Source organism: Elephantulus edwardii, unplaced genomic scaffold (genome assembly GCF_000299155.1).
Source record: "Elephantulus edwardii isolate Elephantulus edwardi_28Jun2011 unplaced genomic scaffold, EleEdw1.0 scaffold00019, whole genome shotgun sequence".
NCBI classification, from domain to species: Eukaryota; Metazoa; Chordata; class Mammalia; order Macroscelidea; family Macroscelididae; genus Elephantulus; species Elephantulus edwardii.
In genome coordinates this window covers 9,949,532-9,969,967 of record NW_006399769.1, presented here as the reverse complement: position 1 = coordinate 9,969,967, position 20,436 = coordinate 9,949,532, and the positions used below count along the sequence as shown (strand labels likewise).

The following is a 20,436-nucleotide window of genomic DNA, read 5'->3' as shown; positions in this document are numbered from 1 at the left end:
CAGTTGAATCATGCTCCACCATAGATTTCTGCATGAAGTCTTGAGTACAAGTGCATGAGGTTTTCAGTTCATAAGCTTGATAATACTGATTTCTTTTACAGTCATTTGTGCTCCCTCTATTTGTATTAACAGAAAGTTCTCTCAATTAGTCAGGAATCATGGCTGTATTTGTCATATTATTCCTTAATAAGAACATACTTATTTTCTCTTTTAAATTTTTCCCAGATAATGTATTCTTTCAGGAATTGATAGAAATTTGTAAAAATCAGTTGGCTTCTGATAGAAAAATGGTTACTCAGAATTGATAACCGATGTCTTTACCTAAATCATATTTGACTCTTGTATGCTGATCTTTAATGACATCAGGGCAAAGAACAAAATTTACTTGCTGTTTGTTCCAGAGAATATCCTAAGTGACTTCTATTGATGAGTAAGTAGGAGGGGTTTCTTTTTTTTGGGTTTGGTTTTTTTTTTTTTAAACTTAAGAGGATATCCTGTTTTCAGTTTAGTTGGGGCATAGCGTTGTTTTCTTGGAATACTTTTAGTACCTCTTAGCATTAAATTTCTTTCTTTGATCCTTACCTTTTATGATTAATGTGGATCCATTTTAGGTACAAACAATATAAGTTTTGTCATCTTGTATTAGAGATTGTTTTAGAAAGGATACTTGGGACTTTCTACGAAGATGGCGCCGAAAGCGAAGAAGGAAGCCCCTGCCCCTCCCAAAACTGAAGCCAAAGCAAAGGCATTGAAGGCCAAGAAGGCAGTCCTGAAGGGCATCCACAGCCAAAAAAAAAAGAAGATCCGCATGTCACCCACGTTCCGGCGGCCTAAGACGCTGAGACACCGACGGCAGCCCAAATACCCCCGGAAGAGCGCTCCCAGGAGAAACAAGCTTGACCACTATGCCATCATCAAATTTCCCCTGACCACTGAGTCAGCTATGAAGAAGATAGAAGATAACAACACACTTGTGTTCATTGTGGATGTCAAGGCCAATAAGCACCAAATTAAACAAGCTGTAAAGAAGCTCTATGACATTGATGTGGCTAAGGTCAACACTTTGATTAGGCCTGATGGAGAGAAGAAGGCCTATGTTTCAACTTGCTCCTGATTATGTATGATGCTTTGGATGTTGCCAACAAAATTGAGATCATCTAAACTGAGTCCAGCGGGCTAATTCTAAATGTAACAAATTTATCTCACCATAAAAAAAAGAAAAGGATACTTGGGAACAAAATTTAGAATGAAAAAAAATTGAAAAATTAAACAGCATTTGACTTCTTGAAATTTTATTCTTGATATTTGTAGCTTGTATTTAGTGACTATATAAACACTGAAACCTGTACATTGAGAAACTCCTAATCTTAGCTTGTCAGGACATGAAATGATGGGGTTGAGGTTAGGTTTCAGTTTTATATTAAAAAAAAAATTCAAACAGAACGTTTATTTTTTTAAAAAGTATATTTCTTGGTCATTGTTTTCATGTGCTGTTGAGTCAAGTATAATTCATAGCAACTCCAGTAATAGTAGATTGAACTTTACACTATCTTGTGCCATCCTCATAATTGCTGACATACTTTAGCTCATTGCTGCCGTCACCTGTGTCAGTTCATCTAGTTGGGAGTCTTCCTCTTTTTCACCAACCCTCCACCTTTCTCAGCATGATGTCACTCTCCAGTGAAGAGCCTCTGCTACCAGCGTGTCTAAAACATGTGAGAAGAAACTTTGCCTCCAGGAGCACTCTGGTTACACTTTCTCCACGACATAGTTTGTTCTTTTGGAATTCCTTGGGGTACTCAGTACTTTTCTCCCACACCACAGCTCAGAGTTTTCCTGATATCCTTATTTACTGTCCAAGTCTCAAGTAAGTGATTGAAAAGTCCATGGTCAGAATCAGATGCACCTTAGTCTTCATTACTTGTTAGTAATTTGGACTATTCCCTGACTGCAGACTTTCCCAGTGCAAAACATCTAATCTCCTGATTGCTGGTACAAAAGGTGATTTTGTGGATTCAAGTTAAATGAAGTTGTTTCCAGTATCAATATTTCTTCATCAGCGCTGTTGTACATAGGGTTGCTATGAATTGCAAGTGACTCGATGGCACGTAACAGCAACACGACCACCATCCTGATGTTGTCTATTGGTCCACTGATGAGAATTTTTGGTTTCTTGATACTGAAATGTGATTCATATTGAAGACTATGGTCTTTGATCTTCTGCATTAAGTGTTTCAAATCCTCACTTTTCAGCAAGCAAGGTTGTGTTATCTGTATAATGCAAGTTGTTGATGAATTTTCCTGCTATACTGAGATCCCGTTTTTCTTCGGAGAGTCCAGCTTCTCAAATGATTTGCTCAGCATACAATTTGAATAGGGATGGAATGAAGATACAACCTTGACATACTTCTTTCTTAATTTTAAACTATGTAGTGTTCCCTTACACTGTTTATACAGCAGCCTCTTGGTTGAGGTGCAGGTTTCACGTGGACACAATTAATTGTTCTGGGATTCCTATTCTTTTTTTTTTTTTTTCTTTTAAAATTTGGAGCATGCAATTTTTTTTTATTTGTTTGCTTACAAAGTTTGTGTCAAATTCTTCATTCATATTGTGTGTTATGCATTCTCATGCATTATGTTTTATCCTATTCTTAATGTTAGCCATAATTTATTTAGGTTGGTTGTTTTTCCAAAGAGAATCATCAAAAAAATCTTGATCATAGTTATCTTCTTTTAAATAGTTTTTTATTGCTTTCCTTAGATTCCATTGTGTGTTCTTTGTAGTAGAATAGTGATGAACTGTGTACTCAAAGTCCCTGCTCTCATGAATCTTGGACTCCTGTGGGGGATTCAGACAATATTTATTCAGGAAATATTTATTGAATGCTTGGTATGTGCTCCACACTCGTCTTCTATAAACAAAGCTCTTATGGAGCTTATAATGTAGAGTTTTAAAATAGTGTAATAAGAATTGTGATGGTGAAATGTAAGATGCTTTGGGAGCATTGAGGATTAAGCTTCTACTAGCCAACTTCACCTAACAAATGCATGTCTTTGTTTAAAGGTGTAATTGGGAACCTAGATGCCAAGGACACAATCTCCCTCCAAATACTTGGAAACAACCTAAAGGAATGACATTTATGTATATGTATGTATGTATGTGTGTATTTTCTTGCTCCCACAGAAACTTGAGAAAATTACAAGTATTTCCCACTTTGGTTGAGATTTCAACCCCAGTTGGAAGGGATGTGGAGCAGGAAGGGAAGCATTACCATGAGCGTTCTGGTGTCATTCTAATTTATGGCAGGGAATTCAGTGATGATTTTCTAAGATACTTGCTTTTCCTTTGTTTTGATTGTGAACATTGTGGTTGTTGTATCTATGATCTGATTCTTTCTGATAACATGTGCATGAGATGAAGTCTTACTGTCTTTTTTTATCTTAGGGAGATTTGGGTTGCACTTCTTCCAAGACAGATTTGTTCATGCTAACAGTCTGTGGTTTAGCCCATGGTCACTTTGGAATACTTAGAAAACTTTTTGACACTGTAGTTTATGTGTTACATTTAAATAAATTTGGTTTATTTATATAACTTATTGAAAGGGATAGCAACCTTATTATGGATTCCTCTTAACATAAACCTCCCCAATCCCAAAACAGAACTCTACCCCACCATCATGTTCATTCTGATTCATGTTATTGTTATTGATTGTTAGGTGCTGTCGTGTAGACGTTGACACTTTGAACACCAGATTGAAACCTTGTTCTGTCGTATGTCCTCTTCACTGCTATGCTCATTGTGGCAGTCATTTTGTCCATCCATCCCTTGGAAGATCTTCCTCTTCCCCCAGCCCTCTTTTCCACGCATCTGACTCATAGTAATTCTATAGGACAGAGTAGAGCTGCCCCTTAGGCTTTCCAAAACTGTAAACTTTCATGAAACATAGTACTCATCTTGCTCATTTTTATCAGCTGCGGTGCTTACCACACCGGGGTTCTTTCCTCCCACATCAACAGAAGAAATGTTCATAGTCAGACCAGTAAGTAGTAGCATCTGATAAATAGAAAATTATCACAAAGATTTTGTTTTACTTGTATCATAGTCTATGCCTGTGAAAGCAGCTGTCAAATTAATGGCACTTGATATATCTGCTGCAGAAACCTGTTTAAAATGTTAGAAAAAGCAGACACTTAAGTTTGAAGACTAACATATACCTGACCCAGACCAGGATTTTTTTTTTCAGTTACCTTTTATGTATTTCAAAGCCAGACAATTAATAAAGAAGACAGATTAAGTTACAGTGTTGGTGAAAAATACTGACTATACTGTGGACTGTCAGAAGAATGAACAAATCTGTCTTGGAAGAATTGCAGCCTGAATACTCCTTAGATAAGAGATGGCAAGACCTCTTCTCATGTACTTGAGACATGTTTTCAGAAGAGATCAGTCCTTAGAGAAGGACATCATGCTTAGGAAAATAGAAGGTAAACTAAAGAGGACACTTGAAGATGGATTGACAAGGTAGCTGTAGCTGTAGCAGAGAAATCAGCACAGCTCATGTCCGGATGGTTCAGGACAATACCCTTGTTTTGTGCCTGACCTCGCTGGAAGTGGGTCTGCTCAAAGGCATTACCAGCAGCAGCAAGGCAAGGATGCAGATTTGGTAAGCATATGACTTTTAAGCACCACAACAGACTTGTTACATCAATTAACTGTTATAACTTCTTAAGGGATCAAAAATACATCATGATTTCAGCTTCTTCCCAACTCTCAGCAACATCCGCCAGGGTAACTTTTAAGTAGATTGAAGAAAACAGAACCTGTTATACAACTATTTATTAATTGATGATGATGCTCATAATATCACTGACAACTTTTTGGTTAAAATTAACTATAGTTTGAGAATGAAAATATAATCTTTTAACAAATATTTTTAGTAACTGCTAAGCTTCAGGCATTGTTCTCATATTGGGAATGAATCCATGAAACAGACTAACTAAAATCCTCTTTATGATGCTTAAAGTGAGAAGAGACAGACAGTAAAAAAGATTCGTTATATTATTCACCTTCGCAGATCAGTGACTCCATATAACACATTCTCTCTCTTTTTTTTAAAGACTAGGTGTTGGTGATACAAGCCAGTTAACTCTGTGGGACTTGATTGTGTCAGATTTGCTGGTAGGAAAATAATCTTAAATGCCAAGTCAGATTGGTAAGACACAGACAGCTGCTGTTGCTACTTTATCAGATGGCTACTTTATCCTCTGTCTTTCTTGGTACCTGGTCTTAAGTTTTTGGAATACACACATGTAAACTTCTAAAAATCTTAATTATTTGCATTATAATTTGTATATAATTTTGTGTTACTACCTTGCATCATTAATATTTTTCTTAGAGAATTTGACCCTCTTTTCAGTAATTTTTTTTAAGGTTAATTGTTATAGATCACTATTGATCAATCTCTTTTTCAAACTCTTTTTGAAACAAGTTATTAAGGAGCATATTTATTAAGTGGCATAGTTCATTAAGTGTTAGATTACTAACAAAAAACCAGCAGTTCAGTCTCCCCCGCCTAGCTGCTTGGAGTTAAAAAAATTGAGTGTCTTCCTGTTAAGATTTACAGCTGTTAAGATTTACAGCTTGGGTAACTGATGGAGGATTGGGAGTTGGACTCAAGGGCAGGGGGTTTTCAGTGACCAGTTAGTAAGGAAAGTTCCAGGGATAATATGAAGCTCTTCAGACAGCTGTTTGTGGGTGGTGGTGCTGGTAGAGGCAAACAGTGGGTTGTGTGACCATGATGAAGTCACCTCTTCCACCTTCAGGCCTTCTTTCTTTCCGGTTGTTAATACCTGCTGTGGTTCTTAAAAGCAGATTGGACTGTTGATTGTGCTCTGAACAGCTGTTTACTAATAGCCTGTATAAAATAATGTAAGATCTTTTTTTGGTATAATTCTTGAGAGTGTTACTGTGCCACAACAATGATGATGAAACTGTTTCAGTTTAGTTTGAAAACCACTGGTGTAGTTTTAAGTGTTCAGATTTGCTTAAAAGTTCTTATGTCTCTAATCTCTCAGCATTTGATTTAATCTTGCTCTAGCTTAGACTGAATCACCAGGATTTTTCTTTCCAACACACTACTTTTATTGTTACTTCTGAGCTTAAAAACACTTAATCACTTCTAATTTCTGTAAGATAAATGCTTAGCCTGGCTTTCAAACTTCCCCATCTCTAGACTCAGCTTTACTTCTTCTTTTCGATAATTACGTGAATATCTTTAGCATCCCCTTTCTTCTTATCTTGATGCTTCTTATGTCATCATTTATTGACTATCTTTTCCTTTTCTTACTATATAACTCCTATTTATCAGAAACTATTTTAAGTACCATCTCTTCCCTTGACCACTTCATTCCACAGAGATTTCCCTCTTCATTTCTGAATTCTTAACACATTTGGTTTAATTTACAGAAACCAATCATGTGCTTGTCTTATTTTCCATTACGTATAGTGTTTTATAATTTAGCCATTTCATAATTATTGGTTGTTATGTGCCATCAAATCAGAACCAACTCATAGCTGACCCTCCAATGAATTTTCAGAGTCTGGAAATCACTGGGCAGGAGGTTAGCACACTTTCTCCACTGGAGCAGATGGTGGATTTGAACTGACTGCCTTTGTGTTGACAACATAACCCCTTACCAACTAGACCACCAGCTAATTAGGTAATATACTATTTCTTAAGAACAGAAAGGAAAATGTCTCATATTTCGCTTAGTTTTTATTCCACTCAAAATCCTCCTTTTCAGTGATATCTTCTCTCATAGCTGCTGACTAACCCCTTATATAGACCAGTGTGGGAAAATACCCCACAGTAGATTAGTGACTACTATTCTTTTAAACTTTTCTTTATATGACCCTGATTTTTCTCCTTTGTACAATGAAGAGAAGCATCTGTGATATAGCATGTTGCTAAGAGAGGCTATTTTTGGAGAGGAATTAATGCTTGGGAAGGTGGAGGGTCAGTGAAAGAGACTAAGATCCTGGAAGAGATGGATTGGCACAGTGATTGCAGCAGTGGGTGCGAGTGTGTTAGAGATTGTGATGATGGCTCAGGATAGGACAGGGTTTACATCTGTTCATAGGTTCTCTGTAGTTCATACTTGACAATATATGTAGCAGTTGCTATGAGCTGTACTCAATGGCACCTAACAGCAAACAACAAAGGGCACAGTGGCCAGCTCTCACTTTCTTTGCTAACTCTGTAGTTAGGATCACCATGAATCTAGGCCTTCAGCTGGAAATGTGCCTATTCTACACTTTTCTGCTTTCCCATTCTCATTTACTTCGCACACTATCTCCAGCCCAACTACTTCTTCACACAGTGAAAAGATTAGAAAGATATCTTTCTTTTAGACTGTCAGACAAGTAGACACCAGCCTCAGCTGGTTCTCACTGCCTTTGTGGATTCTGTAATTTGCTAGAACTGTTGGGAGAATCTTAACAGAGAATATACCTACTCACAGCTATAAAATTCCTGTTACCAAAGAAGATACAAAGGAGGAGACACATAGGGTGCTATCTGGGAGGGGTCATAGCACAGAACTCCCATGTCTCAGAGTTTACAAAGGTGAATGGTTACCACCATCTATCTGTACCTGAGGGCTTAGGAACCATCAGACTTGAGGAAGCGTAGTCAGTGGTCCCCAGCTGCCAAGCATCTGCTCTTGATTTGTTAGCCCTCATAATGAACTTTTTAGGTGTTAGTCTTTGCCAGAAATAATTCAGAATGAAGGCCAGATGATTTTCTGGAAGGTTATTTTATAATTTGCAGATAAGAGTACCTGAGTAGATTTTAATAGTCATATTGAGTGAATAAACTGAGGTGAAGAAACACAGTATTGGAAGTTGGCAAACTACCACCCATAGGCCAAATCTACCCTACCACCTGTGTTTTGTTCTGCCTATAAGCCAAGAAGTATTTCTCCAATTTTTATTGGTTGAAAAATTTCAAAATAGTATTTTGTGAGGAGAAATTCAGATTTAAGTGTCCATAAGAGAAAGGAAACACTGCATGGTTCAAAATTAGGAAGGGTGTGTGCCAAGAATGTGTCCTATCTCCATATCTTTTCAATCTGTATGCGGATGGAACAGATTATCCCGGAGGCTGGGCTCTGAGGAAAAATATGGCATCATGATTGGAGGTAGACTCATCAACAGTCTGTGTTATGTGGACAATACAATCCTGCTTGCTGAAACTGAGGAGCACTGGCTACAGATGTCAAGGACTGCAGCCTTCAATATGGATTGAAACGCAACATCAAGAAAACAGTTTCTCACCACTGGGACAATTGGCAGCATCTTTATGGATGGTGAAGAGATTGAGATTGTTAACAGCTTCAGTTTGCTTGGCTCTACAATAAGCACTCTTGGTATCTGTAGCCAGGAAATTAAAAGATGAATTGCTTTGGGAAAGTCTGCTGTCAGAGACCTCTCCAAAGTACGAAAGAGTAACAGTGTCAGTCTGGAGACTAAGGTGTGCCTGATAAAGACCATGGTCCTTGGAATTTCTTGCTGTGCATCAGAAAGCTGGACAGTGACTAGGGGTGATAGAAGAAGAATTGATGCCTTTGAGCTGTGGTGCTGGAGAAGAGTATTGCATGGACTGCTAGGAGAACAAACAAGTTTGACCTGGAGAGGGTGGGTGAAGCCTGGCTTCTCCTTGGAGGCAAGGATTCTGAAGCTTTGTCTGACATATTTTGGACATGTTGCAAGGAGGGACCAGTCCTTGGAGAAGGTCGTCATGCTTGGGAGGGTGGAGGGACAGCGCAGGAGAGGAAGACCTCCATGAGATGGATTGATTCAGTGACTAGGTTAATGGGGTAGGTGTGTCGGAGACAATAGATTGGCATGGGATAGAGCAGGGTTAAGGGCTGTTTTACAGAGGGTTGCTATGAGTCACAGGCAACTAATAGGCACGTAACAACAATTAAAATTTTATCTGAAATATTGCCATACAATTGTTTATTGTCTGCAGTGCTTTCACATGACCATTGTAGAGTTGAATAATTGCAACAGAGAGCAAATGGCCTACAAAGCCCAAAATATTTACCATATGGTCCTGTATAGAAAACCTCTGCTTAGGGTAATAGGGTAATACACTGTGGTGCGGTTGACATTTTAACCTAGGTAGACCAGGCAATCTGCTTTCTAAAGGTGAGAGTTGTTGAAGACCTTGTAGATTGCAGTCGTCAGAAACACATAGGGTTGTGTGAGTTGGAGTTTACTTGACAGAAGCTGATTTTTATGTCTTTAGAGCCTGTTTTGTTTTCTCTGTCCTCAGCAGAACATAGAGGGGAGCTTTTGCGGAATGTCTAAATACTAATAATTTTAGTATTTTGATGAAAATTGAAACATAAAGTCTATCCTATCTATAGTTGGCAATGTCATAAATGTTTTCATTTGATTTGAAGGCAAGCAGAGGAGAGGTAAAGTCAAATTTGAGTTTACAAAAGTTCAGTCTGCTGATACTGTAGGGAATGAATTGGAGTGGGCAGTATTAAACGTAGGAATAAGTTTAGAGCTTTTGCACTAATCTGCATAAGAAACTAAGCCTTAAACTTCTCCCTCGTCTCTTCCACCTTCTTTCATTCCTTCAAGAATAGATTAGGAAGTAATGGACAGATTTCTTAAAATGAGATGCAGTTGGAAAAACTCTTGAATGAAGCAGACACTTAAACACATTATCGTGAATGGTCATAGAACTTTGAATGAAAATGTCAGAGATGTTAGAATAACTTGAGCTTCAGAGCCTGTGTCCTTTTCCCTGAGCTTTGCTGTCTCTTTTTTTTTCTTTATCTGGGATGGTGCTAAAGGAAGACCTCAAAGAGCTTTGCTGGTTAGTGACAACAGCATTTGGAGGTTGTGCAGGATGAGGCAGGGTTTCCTTCTGTTGTCCAGAGTTGTGAGACAACATCTGACAATTCAATGAATTGCTTTTCCATGTTTTTCCTAAATTTACTTGCGACAGAAAATTAAGGTGTCATGGTGGTTAAGGAGTTCGTTGCCAACCCAGAGTCTGTGGCTCTGTAGGCAGGCTCTTCCCACTCAGTCACTGCTTCTGAAAAACCTTGTAGCACATCATCTGTGAGTTGGTTCCAATGCGACACGAGTGAGTTTTTTAATTTGACAGAAGAGTATATAGCCAAAGTAAATTCTGTGCATTCTAGACTTATATTGACTTTCTGAGACACCTCCATTTCTATTTGACAATTGTGTAAAGCAAGAGGTACATATTTTTAATGCTGCAAGTAGACAGATTTGCTATTTACCCTAAGGGAAATTAGGGAATTTGAAAACCAGTATTGTGGTTGGTGCTGTCAAGTCTCCACTGTGACTCCTAGACACCGCAGTGAACAACAGATACAAACTTGGCATTATCATGCACCTTCCTCACTTTCTTTACTATGCTCGAGCCCATTGTTGGAGCCACTATGCTGGTCCATCTTGTTGAGGGTCTTTCACTTTCCCTGACCCTCTATCCTTCCCAGCGTGATGTCTTTTTCCAAGGACTGACTTCTCCTGAAAAATATGAGTTGGGGTTTCACTGTCTTTGCCTCGAAGCAGCACCCTGGTTGCACTTCCTTCAGGACAGACTTGTTTGTTCCTTTTGCACCTGTGGGATATTGAGTACTTTCCTTGAACATGTTTTTTTAAATTTAATGTTTATTTGAATTGGCGTTGTGAATTGTCTTTGAAAAACAGAACTGTTTATTTTTATGAAACTCCATTAAGTTTATTTGATGGAAATTGTTTTTATTTTATTATTTCTAACTTTTATCATTTTATAATAATATGTTGTTGAGTCACCTGGGACTCATAATGAACCTATATACAACAGCCCTAAACCCTGCTCTATCCTGTGCCAATCTTAACTGTCTCTGACACGCTCAGCCCATTACGCCAGCCATTCAGTCAGTCCATCTCATTGAAGTTCTTCTTCCTCTCCTGTGCTGTCCTGTCCCTCCAGCCTCCCAAACGTGACTGTCCCTCTCCAAGGATTGGTTCCTCCTTGCAACGTGTCCAAAGTATGTCAGATGGAGTTTCAGAGTCCTTGCCTCCAAGGAGCAGCCTGGTTTAACCCTCTCTAGAATGAATATATATTATATACTAGAGACTAGATATTATATATTACGTTATGTGCCATCGAGTCGCTTGCGACTCAGTGACCCTATGTACAACAGCCCTAAACTCTGCTCTGTCCTGTGCCAATCTCACTGTCTCTGACATACCCATCCCGATTACACCAGTAACTGAATCAGTTCACCTCCTAGAGGGCCTTCCCCTCCTGCGCCGTCCCTCTACCCTCCCAAGCATGATGTCCTTCTCCAAGGTCATGTCCTTACAACATGACCAAAGTATATCAGACGAAGCCTCAGAATCCTTGCCTCCAAGGAGCTGCCCAGTTTAACCCTCTCAAGGATGAATCTGTTTGTTTTCTTAGCAGTTCATGGTACCCTCAATACTCTTCTCCAAAACCAAAGCTCAAAGGCATCAATTCTCCTTCTATCCTCCCTAGTCATTGTCCAACTCTCTGATGCATAACAAGTGATTGCAAAGACCATGGCCTGTATCAGGCGCACCTTAGTCTCCAGAAAGACACCATTGCTCCTCAGTACTTTAGAGAGGTTGCTAAAAGCCGACTGTCCCATCGCAAAATGTCTTTTCATTTCCTGACTGCTGGTGCCAAGAGTGTTGATTGTGGAGCCACGCAGACTAAAGCTGTGAACAATCTCAATCACTTCACCATCCATCCTGATGCTGCCAGTTGGTCCAGTGGTGAGAGTCTTTGTCTTCTTGACATTGAGCCTCAATCCATATTGAAGGCCACAGTCCTTGATTCTCTGCAGCAAGCGCTTCAGGTCCTCCTCAGTTCAGCAAGACAGAGAAGGAAGAAAAGACCAAAATGGATGTCAGACAAAACTCTGAATATTGCACTGGAGCGCAGAGAAGCCAAAGCACAAGAAAGAATTCAAGATGCTAAAGAGCTGAACAGAAGATTTCAAAAGGCAGTGTGGGATGACAAAGTAAAATATTACAATGAAATGTGCAAGGAGCTGGAGTCAGAAAATGAAAAGGGCTGAACAACCCGCTCAGCATTTCTTAAGCTCAAGGAACTGAACAAATTCAAACCTCGAGTTGCTATAATCAAGGATGCTTTAGGCCGAATATTAAATGATCCAGGAAGTATTAAAAGAAGATGGAAAGACTATACTGAGTCACTGTACCGAAAGGAATTTGCAGACACAGAAGAATTTAATGAAACAACATATGAACAAGAACCTATGGTGATGAAGGAAGAAGTTCAAGCTGCTTTGAAGGAAATAGCAAAAAAATAAGGCCCCAGGAATAGACAATATACCAATTGACATATTTCAGCTAACAGATGCTGCCCTGGACATGCTCACCAAGTTGTGTCAAGAAATCTGGAGAACAACCAGTTGGCCAGCTGACTGGAAGAGATCTATATTTGTTCCCGTTCTAAAGAAAGGCGACCCAACATAGTGTGGAAACTATAGAAAAATATCATTGATTTCTCATGAAAGCAAGATTCTACTGAAGATTATCCAAAAACGACTGGAACAACACATCAGCAGAGAACTGCCAGAAGTCTGCTGGGTATAGAAGGGGTCATGGTACTAGGGATATTGTAGCTAAAGTTAGATGGATCTTGGCTGAAAGCAGAGAGTACCAGAGGAATGTCTATCTGTGTTTCATTGATTATGCAAAGGCATTTGACTGCGTGGATCATAACAAACTGTGGCTGACTCTGAGAATGGGAATCCCAGAACACTTGATCGTGCTAATGGGAAACCTATACTTGGACCAAGAGGCAGTATTCAGAACAGAGCAAGGAAACACTGCATGGTTCAAAATTGGGAAGGGCGTATGCCAGGGATGTGTCCTGTCTCCATACCTTTTCAACCTGTATGCAGAACAGATCATCTGGGAGGCTGGGCTCTATGAGAAGTGTGGGGTCAGGATTGGTGGAAGATCTATCAACAATCTTCGTTATGCAGATGACACAACCCTACTTGCCAAAACCTGCTATGCTTATATATTATTTTCAAACTTTATATTCTTTAGTATCTAGTTTTTAACCTTATATTTTGTACTTTGAGAAATTTTTGCCTAGTTTAGCTTCTCTAAGGGAACCTCTGGTAGACTAGTCCATACGGAGTTGCCCTGCTAACCCAAAGGCCACACAGGCTTCTCTGGCAGTTCAAATCCACTAGCACCTTCACTGGAGAAACATGAGCACTTTCCTCCTCTGGGATTGATAGCCTGAGAAACCTTACTGGAGGCTTAGCTGTGCATCAGTTCTGACGTGGCCGTGAGAGAGAGACATGCATACAACGTTTCTTTTATATTGCTGTCTTCAGGAGTTTTATAGTTTTAGCTCTTGTTTTAAGGTTTGTGATCCATTTAGAATTAATTTTTTTTATATAGTATGAAATAAAGGTCACAGTTAATTTTTGATAATATATTTGTTTGTTCTTGTATCATTTGTTGGAAAGATTAACTTCTTTCTTTTGACTTGCCTTGGCATATTTTATGAAAATTATACCACGTATGGGTAGAACTTTTTTAAAGAAAATTCCGAATTCTATTCCATCAATCTTTGTTTATTGTTAACCACCTGGTTTAGTTTACCGAAATTGTCTTAGAAAGATCTCAGTTAACTTTTTTAAACTAATTGGAAAATACCCAGTCACTGCTGCCAAGTGTGTTCCAGTTTGTTGTAACCTTGTGGGACGGAATGGATCTGACCCACAGGTTTCCCAGTCTGTGAATCTTTGTGGAAGCAGATGGCTACATCTTCTTTCTGCTGAGCAAACCACCCACTGTTTTACATTTCATTTGATCAGTCAAAGGCTCCTCAATTGAAAATTAGACAAAATAAATTTAAATCTAAACAGAGTAACAGAAAATGATATATTTCGTTGGTTTCTATTAAAATTTTGTATGCACTTTGGATTTTAGAGTTTACATTTTAAAGTTATTTTCAGGAACATAATCTCCGTTGATTTATTACTAGTTAATCTTACTAGTTAGAGCTTGCATTGATTTCCTGCCCCCCCCCCCTTATTTTTATAAATAAAGGCCAAGTTTTGAAAGGAATTGTTTGGGATCACATAGTGTGATAAAGCAAGAACTAAAACCCAAGTCTAAACATGTTTAAAATCCAGTATGCTTTCAACTATACCATGCTTCTCTCATTTGCAGCTGTTACTTTATTTTGGATAATGAGTGTTTTATGAATCATTTCAGTTACTGATTTTGTCAGTACTGTTGAGTAGATGGATTGACACAGTGACTGCAGCATTACGTCAGAGCACAATAGAGACTTAAGATTCTGGCATTAACTTTTGTTTATGAATTCCTAGCACTTGCTCTCTCATTCATTGTCCTTCACTTGGAACCAACTCATAGCTGAATTTCCAGTGGGTTATTGGAGGTTCTGAATTGCACAGGAGAAGATTGTCCATCTTTCTTTGACAAAGTGGCTGAGGAATTTGAATCTCCAGAGGTAACTGAGGGTTAGCAGCATGCCATCTTACATCGTAGGTCATGAGAGCTCCTTATAGTTTATGAATACACAAAAACATATACACATGCATATATTTGTGCCTATGCAACTCATTTATTTCCATGGTCACCAACATCACAAGGCTTACTCAAACTCATTCTCCTTCAGTTGGAACCCACTCAAGCTGACCCTCCTGCAGTTTTTCAAGAAGATGTATATCCAGCTGGAGATTGCCCATCTTTCTCTCTGGGAGAAACTGATGGATTTGAACTTTCAGAAGCATTACCTTTAAATTAGCAGTTGTTTTTGTTATGTGCCTTCGAGACACTTGGAACTCATAGCTACCCTATGTACAACAGCCCTAAACCCTGCTCTGTCCTGTGCCTGTCGCACTGTCTCCAACACACTCATCCTGATTACCTGTCACTCAATCAGTCCACCTCATAGAGGGTCTTCCCCTCCTGTGCTGTCCCTCCACCCTCCCAAACATGACGTCCTTCTCCAAGGACCAGTCACTCCTTGCAACATGTCCAGAGTATGTCAGATGAAGCTCCGAATCCTTTCCTCCAAGGAGCAGCCTGATTTAACCCTCTCCAGGATGAACCTGTTTGTTTTTTTAGCAGTCTTCTCAAAGACAACAGTTCTTCTATCCTCCCTAGTCATTGTCCAGCTATCTGATACGTAGTAAGTGATTGCAAAGACCATGGCCTGCATCAGGTACACCTTAGTCTCCAGACTGACAACATTGCTCTTCAGTACTTTGGAGAAGTCCCTAACAGCAGACTTTCCCATCACAATACATCTTTTAATTTTGTGGCTGCTGGTGCCAAGAGTGTTGACTGTAGAGCCAAGCATACTAAAGCTGTGAGCAGTACAACTATTTTTGTGGTTACTTTACCAAAAGTGGGTACCTTTTTTTTTTTGGAATGTCATTACTGATGTCAGATAGAGCCTGGCTAAAAGTAAAGAATACCAGAAGAATGTTCATTTGTGCTTTATTGACTATGCAAAGGCATTTGATTGTGTGGATCATAACAAGTTGTGGCTAACCTTGAGAAGAATGGGAATCCCAGAACTCTTAATTATGCTCTTGTGAAATCTGTACCTAGACCAAGAAGCTGTTGTGTGAACAGAGCAAGGAACACTCCATGGTCTAAAGTTAAGAAGTCAGTGTATTGGGGTTGTATTTTGTCTTCATTCCTATTCATTCTGTATGCTGAGCAAATTATTGGAGAAGCTGTACTCTTAGGAAAGATTGGAGGAAGATTCATCAATAACTGCATTATTCAGATGATACCACCTTGCTTGCTGAAAATGAGGAGAACTTGAAGCACTTACTGCTGAAGATCTAAGAAAATACACACACACACACACACACACACACACACAATCACACAATTAGTCTTCAATATGGATTTCATCTTAATGTCAAAACAAAAAATCTTACCACTGGTCCAATAGGCAACATCATGATAGATGGAGACAAAAAGATTGAAACTGTCCACTTCATCTTACTTGAATCCACAGTTAACACCCGTAATACTAGCAGAGTTGGTACATCAGGAAATGTATTGCCCTGGGAACGTGTTTACTTAGAGACCTCTACAAATTATTGAGGAATAATGATGTCAGATTGAGAACTAAGATGTGTCTGAATTAGGCCATGATCTTTCCAGTCACTTGCTGTGCACTGAGAGATGAGTAGTAAATAAGGATGACAGATTTTATGCTTCTGAGCTGTGATTTTTAAAAAAAAAATTTTTTTTTAATATTTTTGTGTGTGTACCATCAAATCAGATTTGACTGGTACAGGAGAAGATTGTTCCTCCTTCTCCAGCAGAGCATCTGGTGGATTCGAACTGCACACCTGTAGGATTGCAGTGTAGCTTCTTGCCACTAGGCCACCAGAGCTTGCTGAGCTGTGATGTTTGAGAAGAGTACTGAACATTTTCCAACATTTGGATGGCCAAAAGGCAAACAATTGTCTTGGAGAAAGTGCAGCCAGAATGCTCTTTGGAGGCAAAGGTGATCAAGCTGCACCTCACATACATTAGACATGTGTTGCTAGGAGGGGCTATTCCTTGGAGCAGGACATGATGCTCAGAAGGACAGACGATTGTTAAGGGAGAGGAATGCCCTCAACCAGGTAGATTGACATGGTGACTGAATATAACTGGCTCTCGTGTGTCAGGCAGTGTGAGCATAGCGCAGAATAGAACAGGGTTCAGATCTGCTGTTCATAGAGTTACTATGGTTCATTGTTCATAGGGTCGCTATGGGTCATATGTGACTCGACAACATGAGGGTAGTCTATAGGGAGTTGTGCTGCTAACTCAAATGCTTCCCCTCTCTCAATTTGAATTTACAAGCAGCTCTGTAAAAGAATGATTGGTAGTTTATCGTGTGCAATTTATTGTCTCCGGCTAACCACCTGGAGTGTCACCTTTGAGTCACTTCTAACTCTCTATCAATGAGTATTGTTTTACAATCATAAGTATTCATATCATTTTAAATTTAGAAATGCAGGAAAATAAAAAAAAAAAACCCAAACCACACCAGACCCAACCGTTTGTTAAATGATAGAGTCCTTGAAAAAGTTGAGGTGTTTGAGTATGTGTTTAACTATGTCTCTTCAGTTGCCAGAGTTTGTATCTGTGAATCACACTGTCCCCATTCCACGCCTAACATCTCTACACCAGAGGTTATTGCAAGTGAAGATTTAAAAGTCCTGTGCGTTAAAGAGTCCTCGTGGTACAGTGGTTAAGCACACAACTGCTGTCTGAAGGATCAGTCATTCCAACTCATGCACCACTATGTGGGAGGAAGATGTAGCATTCTGCTTCCATAAAGATTTACAAACCCTGTTATGCTCTGCCCTATTCTAGCTGTTGAGTTGGAATGACTCACTGACAAATGGTTTGGTATTCTGTTTATTTGTTTTTAATAGAGGTGCTGATATGTGAGTGAAGGGATAAAGGAATGAATCATGGATTTTACTTTTTCAACCGATCAGCATGGTAGTGCAAATAATTGCAGATGTGGGTACAATTGAAGGAGTAGGCAGGAGTTGTGGGGCGTATTGAAAAGTTACTGATATGCCACATTTGAAATTTCTGGATACAAATGTAGATAAATCAGACAGGTAAGATAGAAGGACTGGTGAGGGAAATATGTACACCAGTAGGATATGGATAGTCTTTAAAAACCTTTGGTATTAGATGAAATCTAATGCCTCTGGTGTTACAAGACTGAAGTAGTTTTTGAATTAATTTCGGCAAAAGTTGAGTGCTGCTTAGGTGCTGTTGTGCCTACTCACAGCAGCACTGCATACAGGAGATGGAAAGCTGGCCCGGTCTTGCGCCACACTCACTGTTCCTGCTGTGCTTAAGCCAGCTGTTGCAGTCGCTTTGTCAATCAATCTCATGGCATCTTACTCTTTCCCACTGACTTACCACCTTTCCAAGCTTGATGTCATTTTTCATGGACTAGCCCTTTCTGAGGACCATGCCCCAAATCTGTGAGCTGAAGTCTCATAATTTTTGTTAGAAGATTTATTTGTCCCATGGCATATTCAGTATTCTTCACCAGTACCACAATTCAAAGACAACAATTCTTCTCTGATCTTCTTTATTCTTTGTCCACATTTTCGCTTGCATATGTTGTTGTTTTGTTATGTGCCATCTAGTCATTTGCTACTCAGTGACCCTTTGTACAACAGCTCTGAACCCTGCTCTATCCTGAGCCAATCTCATTGTCTCTGACAGACCTACCCCCAATCCCCCAGTCAGTGAATCAGTCCATCTCATCCAGAGTCTTCCTCTTCTGCAGTGTCCTCCCATCCTCCCAAGCATGATGTCCCTCTCCAAGGACTGGTCCCTCCTTGCAACATGTCCATAGTATGTCAGATGAAGTCTCAGACTCCTTGCCTCCAAGGAACAGCCTGGTTTCACCCTCTCTAGGACAAACCTGTTCTTCAGTCAGTCCATGGTATGTTCAGTACTCTTCTCCAACACCACAGCTCAAAGGCATCAGTTCTTCTGTCATCCCTAGTCATTGTCCAGCTTTCTGATGTATAACAAGTAATTGTGAAGACTATGTCCTGGATTAGGCACACCTTAGTCTCTAGGCTGACATTGTTGTTTTTCAATATTCTGGAGAGGTCCCTGACAGCAGACTTCTCCAGTGCAGTTTGTCTTTTAGTTTCCTGGCTTCTGGTACCAAGAGTGTTGATTTTGGAGCCAAGCAAGCGGAAGCTGTTAACAGGCTCAATCTCTTCACTATCTGTCATGATGATGCCAGTCGACCTAGTGGTGAGAATCTTTGTTTTCCTTATGTTGAGCTTCAATCCATATTGAAGGCTGCAGTCCTTGACCTACAGCAAGCACTTCAGGTCCTCCTCAGTTTCATCAAGCAAGGTTGTGTCAGCAGCATAATTCAGGGTGTTGTTGAGTCTTCCTCCAATCCTGATGCCACATTCTGGATAATCTGTTCTGCATATAGTTTGAAAAGGTAGGGAGAACAGGACACATTGCTGACGTATACACTTCCTGATTTTGAACCATACAGTGTTTCCTTGCTCTGTTCTGACTACTGTGTCTCATGGTTCAAGCATAGTACAATCAAGTGTTCTGAGATTCCTATTCTTCTCAGAATTAGCCACATTTTGTTGTAATCCACACAGACAAATGCCTATATGAAGCAATTGAAAATGTCATGACTTGGGTCAGGCAGTTTGGGTTTGGAGCCTCTGCTGTGAAGCAGTTGGATTCTGGAAGGTAGGTTGTTTTGATTTCATTGTCAGTCAGGTGTAAGCTCTTTGGTAGTTTTTGACACCTTAATCTTTAAACGGAGATCCTTGATTTTAAAGAGATTCTTGATAGCAGATTTACCCAGTGAACTACATCTTGATTTCTTGGGTGCTGCTTCCTTGAGTGGTTGGTTGTGGATCCAAATAAAATGAAATCGATAACAACTTAAGAGATTTTTCCCTGTGTATCTTATTTTGCCCGTTGGACCAGTTGGGAAGATTTTTGTGTTCTTTAGATTGAGATGTAATCCAGACTGAAGTCTGTGAGTGCTTCAGGAAGCAAGGTTATGTCATCTTATTGTGAAGATTGTTGCTGAGTCTTTCTTCCGCCCTGAAACCACATTCTTATTCATTTGGTCCAGCTGTCTAATTACTTGCTTAGCATATGTCCTAATTCATATCCATCTCAGTCTAGAAGCTCTGGTATAACCTGTCTGTTGTGGGTGACCCTACTAGCATTTGAATTATTAGTGATAGAGCCTCCAACATGATGGCAACATGATGCCACAATATGGCAAACTGGCAGACTAGTGGTAGAAATTGTGGTAGCATACAATATTAATGATAGTAGTTGTTATTTTCCACACTGTACTTCACCTTTCTTCAGAGGGACACAAACGGATCTCTTCAAGTTGATTTGCTGTGTGGCTGTCTTGCAAATTTTTTGGCATAGGTAACTGGGTACTTCCAGCAATAATGTGGGCTCAAATAACCCTGTTTATTTAATTCACTTTCTCATTAAAGACGGTAAACTACACATTGTTACAGTTTAAGGAACATAGCATTCATTTTAAGGTAATACTTACTGTGTCTTGCTCAGTTTTTATGGCTTACTAAATTAGGCAGAAATATATAAACTATATTAAATTGGAAATTTCAGAGTTTTGCATAGAGTGTAAAGTGGCGACAGCATATGTTCATTTGTTAATGTTTTTAGGCAAATAATAATTACCGCTGTTTAAGAAGACATAAAAAATTTTAATATACAGGTCTGTATGTTTGTGTCAACAAATATAGACAATTACCATATTATAAACCACATAT

At 39.4% G+C, this 20,436-nt stretch overlaps 1 pseudogene; it reads left to right on the top strand.

The window, feature by feature from the left end:
- Nucleotides 1-685: 685 nt before the first annotated feature.
- LOC102863572 lies at nt 686-1,161 on the top strand (annotated as a pseudogene).
- Nucleotides 1,162-20,436: the final 19,275 nt, after the last annotated feature.